Source organism: Struthio camelus, chromosome 6, assembly GCF_040807025.1.
Source record: "Struthio camelus isolate bStrCam1 chromosome 6, bStrCam1.hap1, whole genome shotgun sequence".
Lineage (NCBI taxonomy): Eukaryota > Metazoa > Chordata > Aves > Struthioniformes > Struthionidae > Struthio > Struthio camelus.
The window spans coordinates 19,439,185-19,461,993 of NC_090947.1; the positions used below are offsets into that span (position 1 = coordinate 19,439,185).

General features: G+C 40.4%; 1 long non-coding RNA gene across 2 annotated transcripts; it reads left to right on the plus strand.

Annotated features, from left to right (window-relative positions):
* The first annotated feature begins 2,133 nt into the window (after positions 1-2,133).
* Positions 2,134-22,321, plus strand: LOC104145009 (uncharacterized). 2 transcript variants are annotated; one of them, XR_011142090.1, is made up of 9 exons: positions 2,157-2,243; positions 5,107-5,187; positions 5,355-5,426; positions 8,210-8,431; positions 9,834-9,959; positions 12,888-12,979; positions 15,292-15,488; positions 16,660-17,903; positions 21,157-22,321. It is a non-coding gene; the product is annotated as an uncharacterized lncRNA (long non-coding RNA). The 2 variants fall into 2 exon arrangements; XR_011142089.1 differs by lacking the exons at positions 12,888-12,979; positions 21,157-22,321 and having other exon boundaries at positions 2,134-2,243; positions 16,660-20,006.
* Positions 22,322-22,809: the final 488 nt, after the last annotated feature.

A 22,809-nucleotide genomic window follows, 5' to 3' on the forward strand; every position in this document is an offset into this window, starting at 1 on the left:
TCTTTCGGCAGTGAGAGACTGGCACAAGAGCAGCAAGCAGACATCGATACTGGGAATTGCTTAGTGGAGAAGGTCCCTTCTGCCAAGCACAAACAAACATGCAGATCAGATTGGTTGCACAGAGCTGAGATGAAGCCAGCTCTTACGCTGTTCAGTGTCAGTCTAAATGAAATATTTGCTTTAATTTGGAACGCTTGGAAGCAGAGATGGAGAAATCTTAGCCCTCTGGAAGATGGGGACCATAGTTTATCACAGGTAATCTACATGAAAGTGCTGGGAGCCCATAAACCTCAGTGATGTATTTGTTGCTCAGGGAGGAACTTGTGTATTTGTTAACAAACTGTCTCAGAGCTAAAACTGTGTAGAGTTAACGTAAAAAGCTCCTAGAATGAAACTGGTTATGACTTGGCTCCTATGTTTACATCTTTGTGATTAAAATATGAGCTTTCCAAAAAAATGAAACATCAAGTCTTAAATTTCAGAGTAACAGAAAAATGAAGATCCTACCACGATGTGAATGTGGCATATCATGAAAGAAATTCCATCCTCAAAATGCTCTCCTAGCAAGTCCGGCAAGACCACAAAACGCTTCCCACAGAACTATACAAATTGCCAGGCCTGATAAGAGCTGAATTAGTGCACAATAACAGCTTCTTTCAGATCAGTTGCTTCACTTATTAGTTAGAACAAATAAGTGATGCCAGTATTTTGTCCTCTTCTAATGATACCTCCATGCCCTTAACAAAGCCTAAGATTTTTATAGGTCTCCTGAAACCAATACTGGTAACTCTGACACTAACTACTCCTATTGTGTTTTAAAAAGAAAGTGCTCCCCTCGAGAAAGTACAAACACTGTACAAAAAATTACACACTAAATCACTGGCTGTACAAGCAAGGGACAGCGAGTACAAGAAATCAGGTGAAAGCAGATTTCAGGAAACAGGCACCAAAATCATGTTTCTAATGAAACTACCCACTACGGGCTTTCTGTGGGGAAACTCTCCCCTTTAAAATGATTGATACTTACTTGAAGTTTCAGATTAATAAAACACCAGCTCACAATCCCTTTTTGACTTTCTTTGGAACTTAGGAAAGATTCTTTTTTTTTTTCTCTTCCATTTCATGAGAAAAATATGTTCTGTAGAAATGCAAAATATTATGGTTGCAGAACTGTGCCACATTAAACACTGTGGGAGACCTGTTTGGATTTTTGTTCCAAGGTTCTTAGTGAAAAAATATCATGTTTAATAAAAAGTTACTGAGGGACACTTTTTCCTAATTTTTTTTTTACCTGCAAACAAATATGAAAACAAAACTCAGTAAATTTCCCATTTTTATTGACAAAAGAATATTGCAGTGAAAAATATCAAGTAGAATACCACTTTTTCATTTCAGTCAACATTTTCCATAGAAAAATGCCTAATAATTTGTAACTGTCATCCCTTTGCTCAAATGTAATATAAAAACCAATGTAATAACTGACCACAGAAGTGAATGTTGGTCTCTGGTATTTTATACTTCAGACTTTTGCAGTCTTTGAAGGTAATATATATTATGGTACACTGATGAAACCCTGCTGTCTTATACAAAAAGCTGCAGTGCTAAATTTTTGAAACGATCTTATGATAGAAATGTAATTACCTCCTGCTGAGAATCTAAATGTTTATTCATAGCATCATTACTCTTAGTAATTAAGTCTGTAATTTCCCTTAGAACACAATTTACTCCTTCCTAAATCATAAAATCCAGGCTAAAAAGTTATAATTCACTGGTCATTGTATAGAAGTCTTCATTACATTCACTCTAGGTCAGAAAGTATATTGCATCTTCATCTTTCAACATGAATCAATGGTACTTTTAAATCCTGTCTAGCCGGGAGCAGGGAGGAAAGAGGATGCCCCAGCCAAAGGAAGAAGGTAAGTGCGTGGCCCAGCGAATTCAAATAATAGTGAGAAGTGCGCTGGCCAGCCAAGATAGAGGGGCACAGTGGCGTCTTTATTCTTTCCTCCGCAACAGCCGCGTTTCCAGTTCTGCTGAAGTCCCATGCGATTGCATAATTATTCCTCCTGAATACAGGAAGCAGAATTTTGCTCCCAGTAAATTCTTCCAGTTCAGACTGCTTTCCCTGTGCAATTTAAGCAATGGTGCTCAACCATAAACATTTTAATTCATCATAGCATTTTTCTGTTGTTGCATCCTTCTATCTGCAATCTGAAACACAAGGAGGATATAGGCATAAGATGGTAGGCACTGCATTTCAATTATGGGCTAATTCAAGTTAGACTGATGTTTGGTTTTAAAAGCAGAGGCTGACAATGCTGTGCAACAGTTGCTGGTGGATACAATGGAAACTTACCCATATTATTATGCAAATTGAATGTTAATATGGTATTTGCTTTTTTATTTCAACTCAATTTGCTTCCAATATTTCTCTTCTTTTAAATGATCTTTTTTTTTTTTTTGCTTCTATCAGGAAACAAAAATCTTACTGGTTGCTAAGTAACTGTAGCAGTTTGCTGCAGACGTGCAGTAGGCATATCTTCTTACTATGGTAGCCTTTATCTTTAAGTAAAAAATATTTTTAAGTAAAATAAATTTTGAAAATAATTATGACCTGAAGAAAGATGCTTCCTATTATCCCAAATGTTTTCAGCCATGCATACATTGATCAGCTGGTAGTAGAAACAGATTTTTGGGGGGAACGGGTTATTACAGAATAAGATAAAGTAGCATCAACGATGGTTTTTACATAGGACCACCTTTCCCTAGAGGTCTATATGCACATCAAACATGACACAGGTAATCTTGTCACACCTGGCTGCATCTGCAGTGAGAGAGATTTTCCTCACAGAATACATGGTAAAATAGAGCAGGCCAGAAGCTGCAAGGTCGTATACTCTGATTTCTATCAGTTTCTGGAACTATTTCTGGGTAAATCATGACTCTTATTAGATCAAGATCTAATATTCCTACCCCAGGAGGCTGACAAGTGTATCACATTCCTCCGTTGCTTTTACAGGTACGGTACTTTGGGACTTTATCCAAAGTACTGGGAGGATGCAATGTGGGTCACTAACGTGGCAAAATGAAATGTCACCAACTCGTTTGCTCTGCTCCTCTCACCAAATGCATATGTTACTGGAGTTTCCCAGTGCCCCTTTCTGTAACCACGTCCCTCATCGCTACCTACCCCTCTGAGCGCTGGGAAGCTGGGAATCCCCACACCAGGAGTCCCTTGCCATTTTACCACAATCAGGTATCTTACTGGCACCATGTGTGTTAGGTAGCCACTGACCGAGCGGTCCATATGAGGCATTACAGCTCTTCCTGCTAAAAGCTTCTCCTTTGTGTAAGAGAACAGTGCTGATGGGCATGAAATATAGGAGTTAAAATGTTATTGATCGTTAATTTTGGAGGAAAATACCAGAATGCGTACATAATGGAGAATGATTGCTTTACGGATAGATTTCATTTTAGCATTAACAATTCTGGAGTGTTTTACTTTATACCGGCAACAGGATTTTAATGTAGATTTTTGGGAGTAATTACGTACAGATAGACTCTCCTCTTACTGTGGGAGGAACAAAATAGTTGTAATTGTTGATATTACTCAAAACTAATACATGACTTTTTAAAAATTTGGATCTGGTGTCAATATTTAATTTATTGTAGTTAGGTTAGGAGAGTTACATTTATTTTGTTTCTGTATTGAGTTCAATCAAACTTATCCATTAAACATAGGATGTGGCATTTGGACTTGTTCAGAGTACGCTTGCAGGAGATGATTGATTTTTGCCTGTGTTTGCAGAGAGTGAAGGATTTTGCCTGTGTAATCTCCAAAAAGGTCAAATCTTGACTTAATAGATGTATGTTTCAGGAACATAAACCTCATTCTTTAGGACATCACATTAATATTTATTGGAAGCCTAGATGCTACAAAACCCTGCTAATTAGCTACACAGCCTTTTGTGTGTTGGTTAAACTGGCTTAAATCCAGTTTTGCTCAAGAGGGATTATAAATTGCTCCCATTATGATAAGTCTGCTAAGCAGCGGACTCATACTCCCATTAATTCCTAAACGTACATCTTCTTGCTTTGACTAATAGCTAGTGGTAGCCAAAATTCTTAAATAAATAAGTGAACAATATTTCCAAGGAAAACCAGCTCCTAACACTGACAGTAGAGTAGGAGCCACGTGGCAGCCAGTGAGGCCAGTAGGAGCTACAGGGAGGTGTCTGGGGGAGGCTCTGGGGGGCCCACGCTGCCCCTCACCGCACTGGCCCCGCGCAACACTGAGCAAAGCCGTGCAGACCAGGCACCTGGGCCAGGCATTGCCTGATGGAAATGATCCTGGATATACAGTTAATCCAGATTTTAAAAGAACAGAAAAATGGAGATGGCTACTGCATTAAGACAGTCACAGAAAAGCAACTCTGAAACTGGAGCAGGGAGCAGGGTCTGCTGGCCAAGGAAAGGGATGCTATGCACAGCTAGCACTGCAGTCTTGCATAAGCGAGGGAGGATGTGGCTAAACATCATACAAAACAATACAGTAAAAAAGGTCACCAGGCTGAAATGAGCCACTAAATCCACAAAATTGAGTCTGGGTCAGGTAGCTACGTTTGCATATCTAATAAACCCTCCTTCTGCAGTCAGTTTATTTGTTTCTCAAATATGTTTGTTACAGAGCTATCGGGCAGCAAAAGATAAGATTAGATATAGCTACTAGTAATCTCAGCATTTTTGTAGAGAGGGAAAGAGAATGTACACAGCTGAAAAAAAGACTTTGTGCCCCGGTAGAAAATTCCTTGACTGAGCGGGCTTAGACACATCTGCAACTAAAAGCTCTTTCCTTATGTTGAACGAAAAAGCCACAGAACAGAAATTGTATTGAAAAAATAGGGACAGAAATGACCTAAAAAAGAATAATATGCCACAGAAGAACACTAAACAGAATCACCAAAATACCCAGGGCTCTTTTAAAGAAATCGAAGCGGAGGATACTGGTTACAGGCATGCCACCAAAAGGTGCAAAGCAACGAGGGAATAAGGGTACATTTCATCAGCCCAGGATGCCCTGGGTGCAGCTGCTTCTTGATGTTGTAGGTGGAGACACTGGCTGAGGCGGAGAGGACCCTGAGGCGGCCGGCTCATGTCCCTGTGGGGTGCTGAAGTGGGGGAAGGCAAGTAAGTGCATGCATATGTTGAAGACATATGAAGAGAGTGCACCCAAATGCAATTTCAGTAGCCTAGCTTAAATCTTAGAGGCACTTTCTGAACCAGTCAGTGAGAGACTGGTATTAACAGAACTTAACTGACCCTGAACCAACAGAAGCTTCTTTGTTTTCATAAAGCTTACTGCATCTGATAATAGAGTGATTCACCTGAAGAACTTTGGACCTCTACACAGTATCATCAACACTGTGGTAAGTCCAGAGGGATAATGGGATTCTTTAAAATACTTGGATGTGGCTGTGGCAATCTTAACTCCTGCAGATTTTTTTTGCTTGTTTTTCCTTCTGACAGGTATTATTCTAAAATAGAAAAATATTATTTCATAAAACCTCATTTAAGCCCCATGGCCTGAATCTTTAGAAGGCTCCTCTTTGGGCGAATGGGAGAATAATGGGCAGAGAGCTAACCCGTCTGCATAAACTATTTACCCAGAACTCCTGATGGGATGAAAATGCAGAGAATAAAGTGCTCTCTGCTCTCAGTTATTGGCACACAGGGAAAAGGAAGCCATCAAGAAGCTCTATTTGCATAAGTTTTCAACCCAGCACTACCCCAGAGATGCTTTGGGAGCCATCAGAACAGGAAGCAAGTTTAAAACTACTTGGATAGTGAAACTGAACTTAATGTGGAGTTCAGTTCGGAGTCTGTCTCCCGAGAAAGACTCTCCAAACAAAATGAAGGTTCTTCCAGAAGCCGAAGAGAATGATAGCAAATCTGGATTAGCTCCGTAAGGACCTCCTTTTTCCCAGTGCTAAACAGCTGAAATTAGTTAGATGAACCAAAGGACAAGGTCAAGCAGCACTGCAAGCCCTCTTACACTGCACTGTGCAATGAAAACTAACACATTAGCCCGAGAAGTGTTGCTAACAGTATACATGTCTGCTGCGCATTCTTTCTAGTGAGTGAGGAATCAAAATAATGAACTACTTCTAAAACTAGCTTGAGGGAACACATTATGTATCATCATAAACAACTTTGCTGGGGACAGCATTCAGGTTGAGGTTGTGTATCTTTACTAATGATAATGTCTTGCTTTTTTCAAACCCCCTTTACAAGAATCCAGTGTTTGGAAGGGGGGAATAACTTCTAAGGGCTCTCAGGGGATGTATTTAGTGATTCCAGAAATCCTGGCTGAGGGTTTGAGCTCAAAGTATCTGCTAAAAGAACCCCCAAGATACACTGAACTGGTCTTTTTCTTATTACTACAATCAGCTAGGAGAGGGCTTATATTATACGAAGCTTTTATTTCTTGCTAACACATGCTCATACACACAATGGCATTCTGCTGAACTGTATCCAGAAAATTAATTATCCTTCAGAAGGATTTTGGCTTTCTCTAAGGACAGTCTCTACTTCTTTATGTTAGAGAAATCTTTTGTCGTCATTTAGTAAATAGGTTCAGTGAGGAAATACTTCCCTGGGAAATTCCTAGAGGGGATAAGATGCACAAAGATCTTCATGCTGCAGTCCAAGATAAACAGGACAGTATAATACTCTTAGCAAATGAAAATGCAAATGACAGAAAAGTAGAGGAGGTAGAAATATATTCCCTGGCCTGAACATCAAGAGAAAGGCAGTGGGCCTGGGAGGTGCCTGACAAGCACATTATTTGCACACGGAGTGTTATCTGTATTGCTTGGGGCTGTCATTTCATGACAACCAATGTTCATGACCAAATGTATATGTTGAAATGCCAGTAGTTTCTGAGAGATGATGCACTTACCAGAGGAAATTGTGGGCACTGTATGGTGGGTACGAGCAAATAGTAACTGACTGAAGAAATGTCAGCAGGACTCCTGTACTGATCAGGAATCAGTCCCTAAAACCTAATCAGCATGATTGTAAATTATCAGTTAGGGCCAGAGAATCTGATTAGAGTTTTCGTTATTTGTTTCTGTGAGCTCAGGTTACCATCACTGTGCTTGGCCTTTCTGCCATTTAACAGTGAACAACCATCTAAGCAATGAGAGTTAAGCGGGGCCCCTTCTCACGATGTAGAAAGGTAGCTGGTAAAGAAGGAAGTATTCTTAAAGGTAATCAAGAAATCCTATGGGCAATAGGAAGCAGGAAGAAAAAAAAAGGGGGGGAGGAGAAAAAAAGGTAGGGCCAGGGAAGAGTAAAGAGGTGTGGAAACAACAGAGGGAGATAACCTGCTCTCCCTCTGTTGAAGGCAGAAGCAACCCAACAGATTGCTTCTAGAGCAAGGAGAAAAGGTGCCAAAAGAAAGAGGAATAGCAGAGAAGGAGAAAAGAATTGTGAGTAAATATTCAGCAACAAAGGGAGTGCTGGAATCACAGAGGGACAGAAATAAATATGCAGAGGACAAATAGAATGAAATCAGGAAAGGCTAAAAATAAGAGAGAAACACGAAAATGAGAAAATAAAAGCAAATGAGAAAGAAACAAGAAATATGGAAAGAATAAAAGCCATATCTAATGTTTAGACTAATGTTTAGCCTACAAGCAGCTGTGTTGCTGTGTTGTGATCCCAGGATGCTGTTTGATGGTGCCAAGCTACCTTTTTGATGCCCCTAAAGCATTTCTCTCTCTCTTCCATCCATCTGTCTTTGGCTCCAACTAAATCACTGAATCATAGATTTGTGAGAAACGTATAAATCTAAAGGACCCTTACGAAATGAATACGTCCCTGAAATACATACTTTTATTTCGCAGATGATAGAGTTTGACGATTTTCAAGTCTTCTGGCACATGCAATTTTTATGCTTGTAGGTTATTGCAAATCTTAAGTATACATATATATATATATATATATATATATATATATACACACACACTTATCCTTTTAAGGGGATTAAAATATATGTTAACATTTATTGTCAGCTAGAGATCAGAACAGATTCTTCACTTGATTTCCACAGCTTCTTCTGCTGGGAAAATAAGGTTTTATGGAGTGATACAAATGACTCTATCTAACAAATTCTCTTTCTAATTTCTGTTTTATCGATACACAACAGGTCCTTTGAAAAATGAAACACCAAATATTCCAAATTCTCCATATTCAGACTTGCACTGAGGTATCCTGCCGCTAGGAATGCTACATGCCAGCTTGTCAAATCCCCTGAAATATTGCAGAGCTTATGATGCTTTTGCTGTGGATTATTGATTGGACACCGCGGTCGGCACAGCATTGGTGATTCTGCTCCTGCCTTCCCTTCCAGCTGCCTGCAGACATGCCGGTATGCACAGGCCTGCTCCAGCCGTAGCAAAGTGACGTTGTTAGTTTCCAAATGCATTAATCACTGCAGAAGAGCAAGGAGCATAATTGAAGTCCTGTGGGCATTTGAAATAGTTCAGCCTCACTCTATACTGTGAAGACTGTCAAGCTTCATATGTTGCGAAACAAATAGAAAATGTTCTTTGAATAAACTGCGTGGGGAGAGAGACATAGATTAAAAGACAGTCTCTGCACGCAGCGCCTTTTTCAAAGTGCTGACTGGCAGTTTCTGTTTCAACAATATTTTAGGGATGAGAGGATGCTTACCGGCCTGTCCCTACTTAGCTCTGAGGAGTGTGAGGATGGGGGAAGAGGGCTTCCTTACTGACTGCCTTTATGACTCTCTTGCCTTCCAGCAGTGCTCATCTGGAAGGTGTGGGGGCCTTCAGAGACACAGGTATACCAACTGTAAGATGACAGAGATCCAAAAGAGAGTGACTTGACCCGTAGTGCTATTCTTCTCTGAATTACAGACTCACTCGTTTTCTATCCTCTTATAAATGAGGTTCATTTTAGATTTGTTATCCCAACCCGAGGAGTCTCTGCAGCTACTGTTGGTGTAGAGGTGATTGCAAACAAGGGTTTAGACAGATAAACTCAGTAATGTATAAATCCCAAAAGAAATTGCTGCGTGCAGGAGCTGTATATGCTTTATATGCTCCCGGAAGAACCGTGCTACTTATGAGCCACTATAGATGTATAATATGCTCCCTAAATAAAGGGAAATTGCTCCCATTCTAGTGCTATGATATCTCAAAAAAACACCCAAAAACAAAAACAAAAACAAAATCCTACAAGGGGGAATGGTTTCTAACATGAGAACAAGTAATAGTTTTTCAGCACCAGCAAGAATGAGAGAAAGAGGTGTTTATGTCTTCAAAGTTGATAAACACTGTGAGAGAAAGAGCAGAACCTAAAAAAAAGTCTAACAGAACTTTGAAGAACCTTGTGGTATTTGATATACTTGTTCTCTTGAAACGAGAAGACATTATATAATCACCTTGGAACCAGCGATAGATCACAGTTTTGCTACTGAAGAAACAGCAAATAGAAAAGGAAGAATATGGTGCACTTCAAATGTATATGCCCTGAAGCCCTGGACATTTTAAAGCACAGAGGAATACAGGCACATAATTTAACTTAAAAAGGATTCCTCTGTTTATATAAATGCAACAGAAAGTGTCCATTACAGGAAATGAAATGTAATGATAAGCTCTGCTTACGATTATGACCAAACTAATTTCTTAATCAATACCATGATTTGTGTTCATATAAAGTTTCAGTCAGGTTATTTATTTTAATCTCTTAATTTGCTGTTTCAAGAAAGAACTGGAAAGACGAGCTACAATTTTCTCTCATTTTAGCTGAATGCAATCCTGATGGCTGAGGCCTAAAGGGAAGAGCCGCCCTCTCTCCAGAAGACGACGAGGACTTGGTTGACACGTGGCAACAGGAAAACAGAGACACGTGGTTCACTATTTATGTTACAGGTGAGATATTTCGCTTTATAATAAACAGGCACATCATACTGCGGGGGAAATTATGTAGTAGCAACACTGAGTGTAAGTCCGGGCAAATCAGCTCAGGTACAAGAGATTCAGGGTGCAAAAGTTGTAGATTGACAAGGCAGGATAGGGAAGTCTATTTAACGAGCCTCCTCTGAGCAGCGAAGCCCTGTGTGCATCCCGTGTGTTGCATGCATCCTTGCTGGAGGGCAGAGGGACCCAAGGAGCAGGGTCCACTGGTGGAGCCGCAGTGATTAGTTACACGAGGCTGGAGCTGCAGTGGCTCCTCTAAGCAAGGTGGCAGCTGAAGAGAGGGGCCGGAGGCACCGGCAAAGGCAGTAGCGATGCTCACTTTAATCCCAGGAGCTGCAGGGGCTGAAGGCCTTGCTCCTCGGCAGGGTGGACTATGCAGCCCTGGAGCCAGGCCTATAGGCAATAAGTTAGGGACGGAGGTGTTATAGGGAGAGAGAAAGAGCCTCAGGACCTAGCACAAGAAAAGAAAGAGAAGGACTTTATATTATATGCTTGTTGCTTGTGCCTTGGGAAAGTAGAGGTTATTTCTTGTATATTCCCCTATGTCCCCAATTACCCCTTCTACTCCTTCCCTTCAGTGAAATACTGTTCTGACATTCGAGTTCATTTGTCATTTACAGGTGGGGACAATTAGCTTACTGGGAATGCAACCACTTAGTTTAGTATTTCCAAGTTTCAGGGTATATATCTGAGCTGGTGTTCATCAGAAACTCCTGAAATTGGAACCCAACCCTTTTTGCTGTCAAGAAAAGCCTGACCGAAGGGTTGCATTCCCCCATCTTCATAAGTATGGTATTTCCTGAAATAATTTGCGTTTAACATTTGCATATTAAGCCCTGATAAATACTCAAAAAAGTGTGAGAAGTTCCATATGCTGCCATGTACTTCCACGTACTGCAGGGCAACACTGAATCTTCAAATTTGCTCTTAAGTAATGTGTACCAGTACCTTTCTTCTTATTATAGCTTGTATGAGTGCTCTGGCTATTTCTAATAAAGATAAGGTCATCAGTTTCCTAGCAGTTGTTTACAGTACCCAGCATTATGTTAAACGCCTCTGCGGTACTCAAAAGATTGGATCTACTTTAAGTGATGGCTTTATAAGGTCTAGTAGGTCGTACCAGGAAGATAACAAGTGTTTGGTAACCTGAGATCAATCCTTGTGAGGAGACTGCATTCCTCCCTGCTCGCTCCTCCCTGTGGTGTCAGAGATGCAACTGGAAGAGGTGCTCGTAATACACCTCCCGTAACCCAAGTGCTTGGCAGGGTATGCTTCGCAGTGACCCCCTCTGGGCTTTGAAATGCTCTCTTGCTCTTGGCCTGAAATATCCTGGAGTTCTTCCTTTTAAGGGCATAAGATTCTGCTCATTTGTTCCAATTTCCCTTTAAAGAAGGGAAGAAAACACGAAACATAGACTCCTGTGCCTACCCTGGCTAAGAGCTACTCATTGCGGGAAAAATTAAATAGATTGCACTTTCATTTTGTAATCTGAAATGACCAGGAGGACATTACAATACAAGATATTGCAGTTAAGTTCTTCCAACTATGCTACATTTGAAAAAAGTGAAGCAAAAAATTGGCAACTTGACAGACATTACTGATCGTTGATGTGCAACTTTAAAAAGATACTATGCTCATGATTAGTTTAACTTACTTATGTTTTCCATTTAAATATGCATGGCTTACTCCATTAATAATATGTAAAAACATACCTTGTGAAAATATACCTTGTTCTTTCTTAGAAAGACAAAGTTTATCTTAACACTCCTAACTATAGTCTGTGCCTACTTTACATATACTTCGGACAGCAGAAGTATAAATGCCAGGTTGTGGTATTCAGTGGTCAGCAAGATATTTACTTGTAAAGTTGTATTTCTGTAACAACCTATACTATGTAGTAATTTCACGGTAGAGAATGATTGTCTCTAATTTAGCTTACCAGACTTTTCTAGACCATTTTCGAATGTCAAAATTTCTAAGTAATCGTCTGCTACTTCGAATAATATAAAAATAGCATATCATTACCATTAAACATCAACTGTAAGGTTATAATTTTAAACCATTTCTCCCTTCCTCGACTGAAAAAACGGCTCTGTGATCATTTTTAACCTTTCATCAGCGTAATTGCCAAATAATTAACAATGGTTAAATGATTAGGACCTGAGAGATTTGAGAATTATTATTGAAGTATATATTTCACTGGAGCAGTGACATACATGAATTTGTGTTTCAAGACAAAAGCAATCTGTGTTCAGCAGCGTCAATGCAGAATTTTAGATGCACCAGATCTTCTGATATACGTGCTTATGCTTAGTCACTTATGCTGTCCCTGGTACTATGTCAAGGCCCAAAGACCATCTCACTGATGACAGCTCTCAGCAAGGTGAATTCTTTCAGAGAACTTGTGTGCTGAGTGGGGCCCAGGGTCTCTGTTCTACTTCCCCAAGGTTATTTTATAATATTTTGCAATGACTTCATTTCCACCAGTGCAAGGTACTTATTCCACAGGATAAGCAGTGGAAAACAGTATAAAGACCATAAAACCCCTTTCTGTTTTTGTAGAGCAAGGAATATTTCCTTGCTTCTATTATCTGAGCAGATTAGTCTGCTGGGTTTCTTGGCTGTTTTTCCATTCTTCTCAATGAGCTCCATGTGTTGATTTCGGCTATGCCTTTTCTACACCCTTTAGGAGCTGACAGTCCTCAGTCTCTCCATCCTGTCCCACCTCTGTGAGTCATCAGGATTTACTCACTCTCCTTTGTCTCCTAACCTGGATGTCCTTTGCAACTGCACATAAATATGCTGGGATCCTGATGAGCTGCTAATCTAGGTGCCATCAACACATGCCACTCATATCCCCTCTCCCGCTTTTTGTTCCAGGCATTCCTGTCCATTCTGCAATCACGCTCATCTCAGCATTGCTGTTACAGATCTCTGCCTAACAAGGATAGGAAAATGGAAAGGAACTGGAGGTATTTATTGGTGCGGAGAGAGGAGCAAGGGTAGGAGAAAGCATGGGAGCCTGAAACGTAGTGCATAAATCTGTCAGACACCAGGCTACTCCCAAAATATATATATGTTTTTAATTTTGGGGTTTTAGTTAGTGCGTACAACGCTGCAGTGACACTACTAGCTCTCCCAAATCATGGCTCTGTCTACTCATCTTTTTCAGACCTTTCTCACGTTCATCCATTTTGTACATTAGCTTGTCTTTCCAATTGTCTTTAGGGAAAGTCATGGAAAACTTTCTGTGGCTCTTCCTCCCTGTTTAGAGTGTGCGGATTTATCTTACATTTAGTCACTTTGCATCTCCCCTTTCTACAACAATCTTATCTTCAGCTGTGTCATGTACTGTTAATGGTGGATGTGATGCTGCAGCCGTGGGCTGATGCAACTGTCCTTTGGACTGCAGTTCTCTCTGGTTTCTCTCTGGTTTCAATCTTCTCAGTAGCTGCTTCTTTCTTTCCACACACTGTCATCCATCTCTATGTCATTCATTTTCAGATAAAGTTCATTTAATTGGTTGATTAAGGTTTTGGGGGAGGGAGTGAGAGAGAGCTGGGTTTTTTTATTTTTTCTATTAGTGGTTTGAAGGTACGTGCTTTGCTGAATTACCAGTAGTGTCTATACAGTCCTAATGACCCTTCACTTCTGTGACTTTGTTTGTGCTTAGAGCTGTTTAAATCAGGAGCACCTGGCTGGAAACAAAGGCAAAGGGGGCTGTCTGCGTGCTCCCACAAAGAGCAGTAATGTGTCTAACGCTTCAGCCCTCCTGGAGTATTTAGCCCAAGGGTGTTCAGCAGGCTTTGGCACAGTCAAGCACCTGCTCTGAAAATCTGCTGAGTACCAGAGTCCATTGCAGTACAGCAGCCCATTAACGCTCGCTTTTGAAAACGCTGGTCTAATACTAATGCAGCAGTTGTGATCCTCTGATAGAAAATGCTTTAAACGCAAATTTTAATCAATGCTATTTCTTTTTAAATCAGTCCCTCTAGCTCCTTAATTATCAGTGCCAGTCTCTGAATTGTCATTATATTTCTGATATTGAGGGCTAGATTGAAAGCGGCATCTTCCTGTGCTGCATAGGAAAGGATTTTCTCTTTGCTGCTCTGTTAGGGATCTGAGCGTATAATATGAAGCTGACTAGTGTGCTTTCCTCTCTCCCCTGCACAAGGCTCCATCACTGCGGTTTTCCTACTGCAAAGCTACTTATTTTTTACTGTTCTTTAAAAATATCCTACATGATGCTTCTGCAATATTGTCATTTATAACTAGTCTTAAGAAATGACAAAATGAAGCCAACATCAGGCTTATTTTATTATGCAGTTCATAAACAATGTGACCATACCTGCTGTTTCCCTTTCCTTCTGTGCTATAACATTTCTGCAGCCGCCTGCTTCCTCAGAGCAACATAAAATCTCTAGATCAATAAAAAGAAAGTGAATTTTCACTGGAATGGCTTACAGACATCTAGGCTTTCAAAAACACTGTGAAATAATTTCTCTCCCCAGTAAAATAGATGTGAAATTCTTTGGCAAGCAAACGCGTGTTCTGCTTTGCTGTGTGTAATAGAATAAAAAAAAAGGAAGTATGATTCTTATATTATACTTGTCTGGAAAATAACTGTATGCAACCTGTTTCCATTACCAATAAGCGCAGCTTATTTATTCTTTTAACAATGTAAAAATAATTATATGCTTGTATTAAGTTATTTAGTTTCCTTATGACAGGAGGTAACCTTCTTATAGCCAACTATATTATACATAAAATCTATTATTGCTTGTGTCTATTGTTAACAAAATAATAAACAGGAGAATACGATCATATTTAAACAGTAAAATCCCCTTACTGCAACAAACCGCAAAAATGTTGGGTAAATTTTATAAAATTTATTTTTGATTCCTTAAATGGAGACTCATAAGAGATTTTTTGCAAAGCTTTGAGGAAAATCTATCCTTTTGCCTTTTAAACTAAAATTAGAAATGCAGATCATATTTTTACCAGATAGGGCAGCAAGTCCAGCACGTCAGAGGATACTGCAGTTCATTAATGACTTTTAGAGGCGTGCTTCTGCCAGGGAAGACTAAAAATGTAATTGAAAAAAATGCATGGGGGTCACTGATAAAATAAAATGACTATGCAGAATAGAAAAACTTGAAAAGTGTTCAAGGGTGAAAATGCTGAGGCCTAACCCGGAATAGCCCCAAATACAGTGTTTTGTTTACCAACTACAACAAGAGAAAATTTTAGGCTTTGATGTGCTTTTTGTTCTGTTTTTCTGCAGATTAGCTGCTGCAAATGTTTCAAGCTGTGTATCTGTGTCCTGCTCTGAGAGAGAAGCAGAGAAATGCTGTGCATTTTGGTTATGATCTGGGAAGTAGCCTGTACACTCTGGCTCTGGGAGGTAAACCGCGTTTGTTAAGAATAACTTGGATCTGGCCTCTAATGTCTGCTTAAAAGAAAAGGGAAATCCAAACACAGGTTTGTTGGTTTGAGTCCTATTTCATGCAGCTAAAAACTGTTTTGTACTATTCCAAAGGACTTTGGGTAGTTAGAAATCTGCTTTTAAATCCTTTATATGGCTCATATGCTTACCTGGTATATCTATATGATCTGAAGTCTAGACTATAGTCCCAGCAATGGACCTATAGACATGTTTGAAATCAGTAAGACTTCTTGTTGATAGTACCTACCTATATAGATTTGATTATAGGATTTGCACTCCAGTGCAAAATTTATACGTATAAATCCAAGATTTTCAATTATATAGGATGGGTTAATTTTAGTTTGTGGTAAAAATAATAATGCAAACTAGGCCCTAATTCTGCAGACATTTTACTCAAGTAAGTAACTTTATATATGTGAGTAGTCACCATAAATACAATAGAACTAATTATATTTATGAGGATTAGCAGGACTGGAAACAGAACTATGAAAAGGCTTTTTTCTATTCTATCCCACCAAAAATGATTTAATTTTCTATATTGATTTTAAAATTAAAAAGAATGAAGGAAGAAGTCATGTGTGACATATCGGGGAATCTCTGTGCAGTTTACAAATTCTGACTGATCTCAAAACATTTCTGTACTAATAAATATGTCAGTGGATGTGGAATCTGCCACTTGCTGCCAGAGCTGTGATATGTACGTCCAAAAACTGGAATACTGGAGGGTCATTAAACATTGGCTGGGTCCGCTCAAGCAGAAGCCAGGAATGGCCCAGCAGAAGCTTAGAAAATGCCGGCTAGTCAAAGTTGCTGGATAACAGAAAAATCCTTGAAGAGAAGATCAGTGAAGCCAAGGGTTGATACTAGGCACAAAGGACTCAGAGAGTATTCAGAGGGAAAAGCATGCATGACTTTACAGAGGGATTTACTTTTTAACTTGAGGTAGAGTTTGATGAATATTTCTTTCAAGGAAAGTATTGGCTTGATCAACTTTGAGGAGAGGAAGAAAATTATTTTTGCCTGTGGGAGGCTTAAAAGCATGCAGTCTCTGTCTGCTGGCACATGAGCTCAGTATCCTTGTGTATATCAAACAGAAAGGTTCATTAGGACAATTTGCTGCAGTGTCAAGATACGGAAGACTGAAATGGTTCTTGCTAGCCCTAAAAAATCTAACCTTTTGTGCTTTGTTCCCCTATTTTACGCCAGGTTCTTACAAATACAGGACAGCATATCATAAACAAACTATTCACCATTAGGATAAAAAGGCAAATGGCAGTGTGGATCCAGTCTCTGATTATAACTAGAGGACACACACGTTTTACTTATGGATAAAGTTTAAAAAAAGCCATGGTCAGTTCTGAAAAAGGATTTAGAGGAAGAACGGAAAACAATTATTTCACAAAATCACGTGAATCTGGTTACCAGAGTCCCCGCAAACTGCTTAAGCAAAAGGACCTCACAACTCGCATTTACTGGGTTGTTTCAAACATCTGTACATTTGAAATATACTTCTGATTTGTTAAATCAAATGTCTCAAAAATCTTGAAATAGCAGGCTGTGTAAAAAGAAGCGATAAAAGTCAGCAATATTATCACGCTCTTAGAAATTAATGCATCCATTAAAGAAGTACAGAACTTGGAAAGCCTTCGGTCCAGATGGCCATTTCATTAGGTGTAAATTCAGCTTCCTTTCCCCTCCATCTCAAAAGGCAGTTCTGCAAAATCTGAAGAGGAAGAGAACCACCACAGTTCTGCTGAAAGGTTGAAGGGTGCGACGTTGAAAATAGCTGTTCCTTTTCCGTGCAGTCTGACAACAAACAAAGCAGCTCGCTGTGGAAGGATCTACAAAACACGTGGATCAGCCGGCCACATTTCTTGGGTAGGTGTAGACAGACTGCAGCGATAGCTGTGGGTCAGCTGCTGCACCACCATCCTGCACCAGACTGGGGAAAAGCATGTGTCTGTGAAACTAAAACAACTAAGGATAAGAAGTGACAAAAATGTAGCTCTTGATTCTGAAATATGAAGTCTATTTAAACACCCTTATTACCAATACAAGAAAGACACTAATGAAGCAATAAGGTACCCAAGAATTTTTGATGCACTATAAAAAATTGGATTATATGCGACTAAAATGACAGAATTTTAATTTCTTACCTAATGCAAGTACAGAAATATTTTCTCCCGCTAACATGCCCTAAAAGTAGAGTTGCACGCACATACTTCAGCTGCCTCTGACTGTGCTTCCTGAGCTTCCTTTCCTTTCATTTGTGTACATGGAATAAGTTTCTTTATAGTTTGTGGTACTGAAAGTTATGCAACAGGGGATTTTAATTTTGTCATCCATTGGGGCTTCAACCTACTCACTGACTCATGGGAAGAATACGAGGATTTTTAATGATCTCTTCTTCAGAAAGAATCACTTGCTGAAGTAAAATTCGCTACAAGTCTGTAAGTATGTAAGGGTGTATTTTGTAAATTTCTGTTACCTTTTACAAATTTTGTAAAATTCTTACACATAGTAACTCACGGTAGTATTACATTCTTTTACAATATTTCTTATTATGGAAATTTTAAAGCATTACTTTAGTAAGTAAAAATTGTTGCATGATTTCATTTATCTCTGCCCTATTTTTTGCATCTCAGTATGAGCTGTTCTGAATTTATGTTCATGTACTGAAAGACAAAGTGCCAAGTACCTAATTTGGTACTAAACAGTACATCCAGATTTCAGTTGTTGTGTAACACTAAATACTGTAAGGATGAAAAGCTCAAGAAATCCTTCCCTCTGACTGGAATATTATTAGCACTTTGGATTAGACGGTAGTATTCGTATTCCATGAGAATAGTACCTTATTCTCAAGGTGGTCCTACTGAATTCAATGATCTATTTGTAATGTGCACGACCTCTGTGAAAAAGATCAGTTTTGCAATCTGATTGTCCACGATTTCTGATGTACGCCATGCAGAAAAGTGATATAGCAAGAAGTTAACAAGCTGCGTGGGAACTAAGCAAAGTAAAAACAAAACGAGGACCAAAGGATGGGATTTTAAAACATTTCTGTGAATTAGAAACAAGGGCCATGACTGGGCTCCTAGGGCACAGTTTTGATAAAGCAATGAGAAATTACTTCCCCACATTGCAAAACGTTTTACATTTCAATTATAATTACAGATGTAATTCCTTTATTTGGTAACATAGTTATTTCTTCAGCCATGAAATTCCATCTTTCTCGAAGAGGATTTCTGACGTGCAGGGTGAACACTGAATGCTGAGTAATTGAAGGCTGAGTAACATCGAATCTCTGTAAAATAACGCACTCTTCTACTCCAAAAGTTATATTTTAAGGCTCCTGAATGCTTAATAAACATGACAAACTATAAAGTTGGCAAGCTTTAAGAACATCCATAGACTAGTAGACACAGTGATGAATTTTGACCAGATCAGCCACTTACTCCTAAATATGGCTTTTCCCCAAGAGTGAGGAGCTCTGGTTTATTGCCTCTAAAAGTAGCTCGTATTTCTTATCCTCTTTCTATTCACTGCAGCTATCAGTGATTGTGATTAGCGTTAGTATACACCATGGAAGGCAGTTGCTGTTTGTAAAGTTAAAAATCCAAGCCAGAAGAAGAGGAATCTATATAGAGAATGTATTCAAAATCTGTAACTGAACTGTTCTTCTTAACATAGAAAGATTTGCTATTTAGACACTACAGAAACAGATGTTATTGAGTCTCTCCTTTCAATTTATCCTCTTTCCAAGTGCTTTCCATTCTGACTCCTAGAAACAAAGTACAGAAATTTTTCTCAAGAACATATTCATTACCTTCATAAGAATACAAATATCCTGGCTTCTGGCTCTGATACAGCTACCGTATGCTGTGTACCTTGCTCGCAGAAGCTAATGATATTTCTCCGTTAATATACTGGTAATTTTTAAATCTGTGAACCCGTAAGAATTTTCCACCAAAGGTACAGATTCCTTTAGAAATGTGCCATATGTAAACGAGGTATAACACTTTTCTTCATGATTTTTCAAGCACTTTATACACAAGCAGCACGACAGATGTTGACACCTCCTGCCCCTGCAGCCCCGAACGGGGCATGAGGCATCCCCAGCCCCGTGCTGCTGCCCTCCATCTTCTGGTTAAAGCTACAGAGACTGCATCAAGATCTGCCCTTGCTGCTGCCTGGGGAGCGAGGCAGGCCAGACCCAGCGGACGGGACTGGGTGCACCTCCTTGCTGCGTTTCAGGGGCTCGGGGCCCACTGCCAGCCGAAAACTACTCCTCCTTCCCAAGCTGAAAGAAATCTGCGGGGAAACCATGTTTGCATTTAAGAAACCTGGGCAGCAAGAAACACTTTCTGATTCCTTCCTTTTTTCACTCGACTTTGAGACTGCTCCCATCAGACCAGTCTGTCCCCAAGAAAGGAGGGATAATGTCTTCGGCAAAGACGCTGACCACAGATAGCTTTGTTTCCCATGAAACATTTCTGACGGTTCTCATGTGTCTACTCAATAGCAATGCAGCTTTTAGGCATTTATTTTTTACAAAAAAAGCCCTTATTTCCTAAGTAGGAGGGAAAGGACAAATTGTAAAGATTGTATTTTATAGAAAATAAAAAGTAATTAAACAAAACAATAAAAGTCACTGAAGAGTTTGCTGCAGGTCATACAATCTGACAGCCTCTAGTACATGGGTGGATATAATGAAATCAGGGTGTGCTTTATTGTTTCTGCCTGAGAAAGCATATGAAAAATATACAACAAAAACTGTTTCTTCAGACTCTTGCAAAGATTCATACTGATGTCTTTCATTACAGGCATAAGTCACTCATGCAAAGACCTTTGTAAAACAAAGGCTCTCTCTGTTTTTGTATTTTAAGTGATGAACTTCAAAAGTATTGTCAACATGAGATAGCTATTTAAAGGACTGGCTTTATACACCTACCTCTTAAGTACGGATATAAGATAATAGAGATCCTTCAATAGCTGCTGAGTTTCAGCTTGCGCTAATCAGTACGTGGAATCTCATGGGTCTGAGCTTTTGGGGACACTAGTTTCTAGTTCTATTGGGAACGCGACTTAAGGCTATGTATGTTGCTAATTGTTTCAGAAGAACCAAGCTCTCCTCATTTCAGGATTTTAAAACTGTTATTTATTTGTGTTGAAAAGAAGATTTCACCTTTTTTTTGCTAATAGCAGGTAAACGTGGCTAACTTCAGCAATCAGTGAACGGCAGCTAACATGCAGAGTACTGTAGCAGATCTTTTGTTTGTTTCTGCCACTTTTTTGAACGTGCACTGAATGCTTATATTTTTCTGTCACTTCCACTTCCTAAACCTTCTAATACTGTTTATCAACATAGAAGGGACTGTTCACACTGTTTTGTCAACATGAATCTGGCTGCATAACAAATATGTAAGGTATTAAAGTACTAGGTGCCTCTGCTGGTTACCTGTGAATATGATGATACCATCTTGTTACGATCATAAAGCTTCACATATAACACATTCTCCAGTTTCTATTTACGATTCATCATTGCCAGCCTACACTAATCTTACTGCACATAGATATTTGCTGGATTTATGATATATACGATTTATGAATTGCAATGGTTGGCAAACTATAGCTCTAGCCACTTACGCTGGATAGTACTAGCTTACACTAACATAACTGTTTACATTCATTTTTGTGCTGCAGGTAGAAACAATTGTCCATCTGTTGCCTCGAGATGTGGAAGCAAACAAGAAGCAAGGGAGCAGAATAAATTGTTCTGTGTGGAGGGTTTCCAGCCCACCCAGTGCAGGACTGTGCCCAGAGGCGGCTCCCGGTGCCCTCGGCAAGTGGAGGCAGAGCCGAGGCACGGGCGTGAGCCTCTGTCACACCTGGGGGCACCTGGAAAGTAGCAGAGGACCAGTGTCACAGTGAAGAGCTGCTGTTCACTAAAACATGCATGGTGGGGTTAGTTCAGTCTTCTTTGAAAGCTGATTTTTTCTGAAAGAGCAGCACCAAAAGCTGGAAGCAGTAACTCCATTGTGAGGGCTCTGTTGCGTCTGTAACAAAGGCTCTGCTGTGCTCACACACCACAGCCTCCAAAGCTCAGGATGTTTTCAGCCTATTTACTGCTATTCATAGTGGGGTAAATCTGGCATGGCTGCTGGAACATTGATTAAGGTCAGTTTTAATCACATGGATCCTTGATACAAAAATATACTTTTTTTTTTTGATGGTGGCATGTGCAGCAGAGGAAATTAACTACAACTCTGAACTTCCAGCGTGACCTTAAACAACATCACTCTGCTCAGACTCTAGCCTGGCAAATCACTGAGCAGCGGACGCGTGGAGGAGGCAGAAAGCCTGTTACATCTCGATATTCAAACCAGCTCAGCTCCAGCCACCGTATAAATTAGAGCAACTATTTAGGTCACTCTATCTTAGAGCACTGAAAGCCCCAAAAACCTTCTGCACAAGGGCAAAAAGAGGAGGACAGAGGCACACGGGAACCTGGACAGGGGGTGTCTGCTAAGACAAGGAGCTGTACTTGCAAGGTGGGAGAGCGCGGCTTTGTCCGAGCTGAGAGCAGCTCTGCAGGAGGAGAAGCCTCCTTCACACGGTTCAGTGGCTTCCGCTGGATTTTCACTTACATCACGCACCCAGTGTTACAAAATAGTATTTGTGCTACAGTCAGAAACTACAAAGGTAGAGTCCTAACTAAATGTTGGTCAGTAGGATAAACGTCTTCCCCTTGTCGTACCTTCTGACCTCAAATACACAAGCATACACTTAAAAAGGTGCCCTGAAAGTTGCGTCTGGAGCACTCTTAAATCACTAATGCACAGAATTAAAACACTGTTAAAGAGTTTTAATAAAGACCAAGAGAACGTGTTTGGCTCCCAACTTCCAGTGGGAAGCGAATAAAGATTGGTTGTCTCCACTCATTTCCAACAGCATTTGCTAGGACCGCTTTTGCTCGTCATTTTATTCTGCTGCTGCTGTGACCACCACCGCAGGAGAGAAAGGCCTGGCAAAGGGGGAGGCGAGCGGCGGGTGCCGACCCGGAGGGGCCTGGGCTCAGCGCCCTCGGGAAGCCCGCGGGTGAGCTCTCCGGCGGCGCGCGGCCCCCGCTTGCCCTTGCGAGCTGCGTTTTGGGGCAGGAGACCAGGCAGCGGCAGTCCGCGGGGGCACGGTGCTCGTAGGCGGGAGGAGACGGGGTTAGCGCTATTCGCTCGGCCTGCAACTAACAGGGGCGAAACTGCTCTCTCTCGGGGCAGAGTTCACAGAAGCCGGCTGGCTGGGGGGCCCGTCGGGCAGCCCGGGGCGGCGGGGCAGCAGGCGGCCTGCCACCCACAGCGC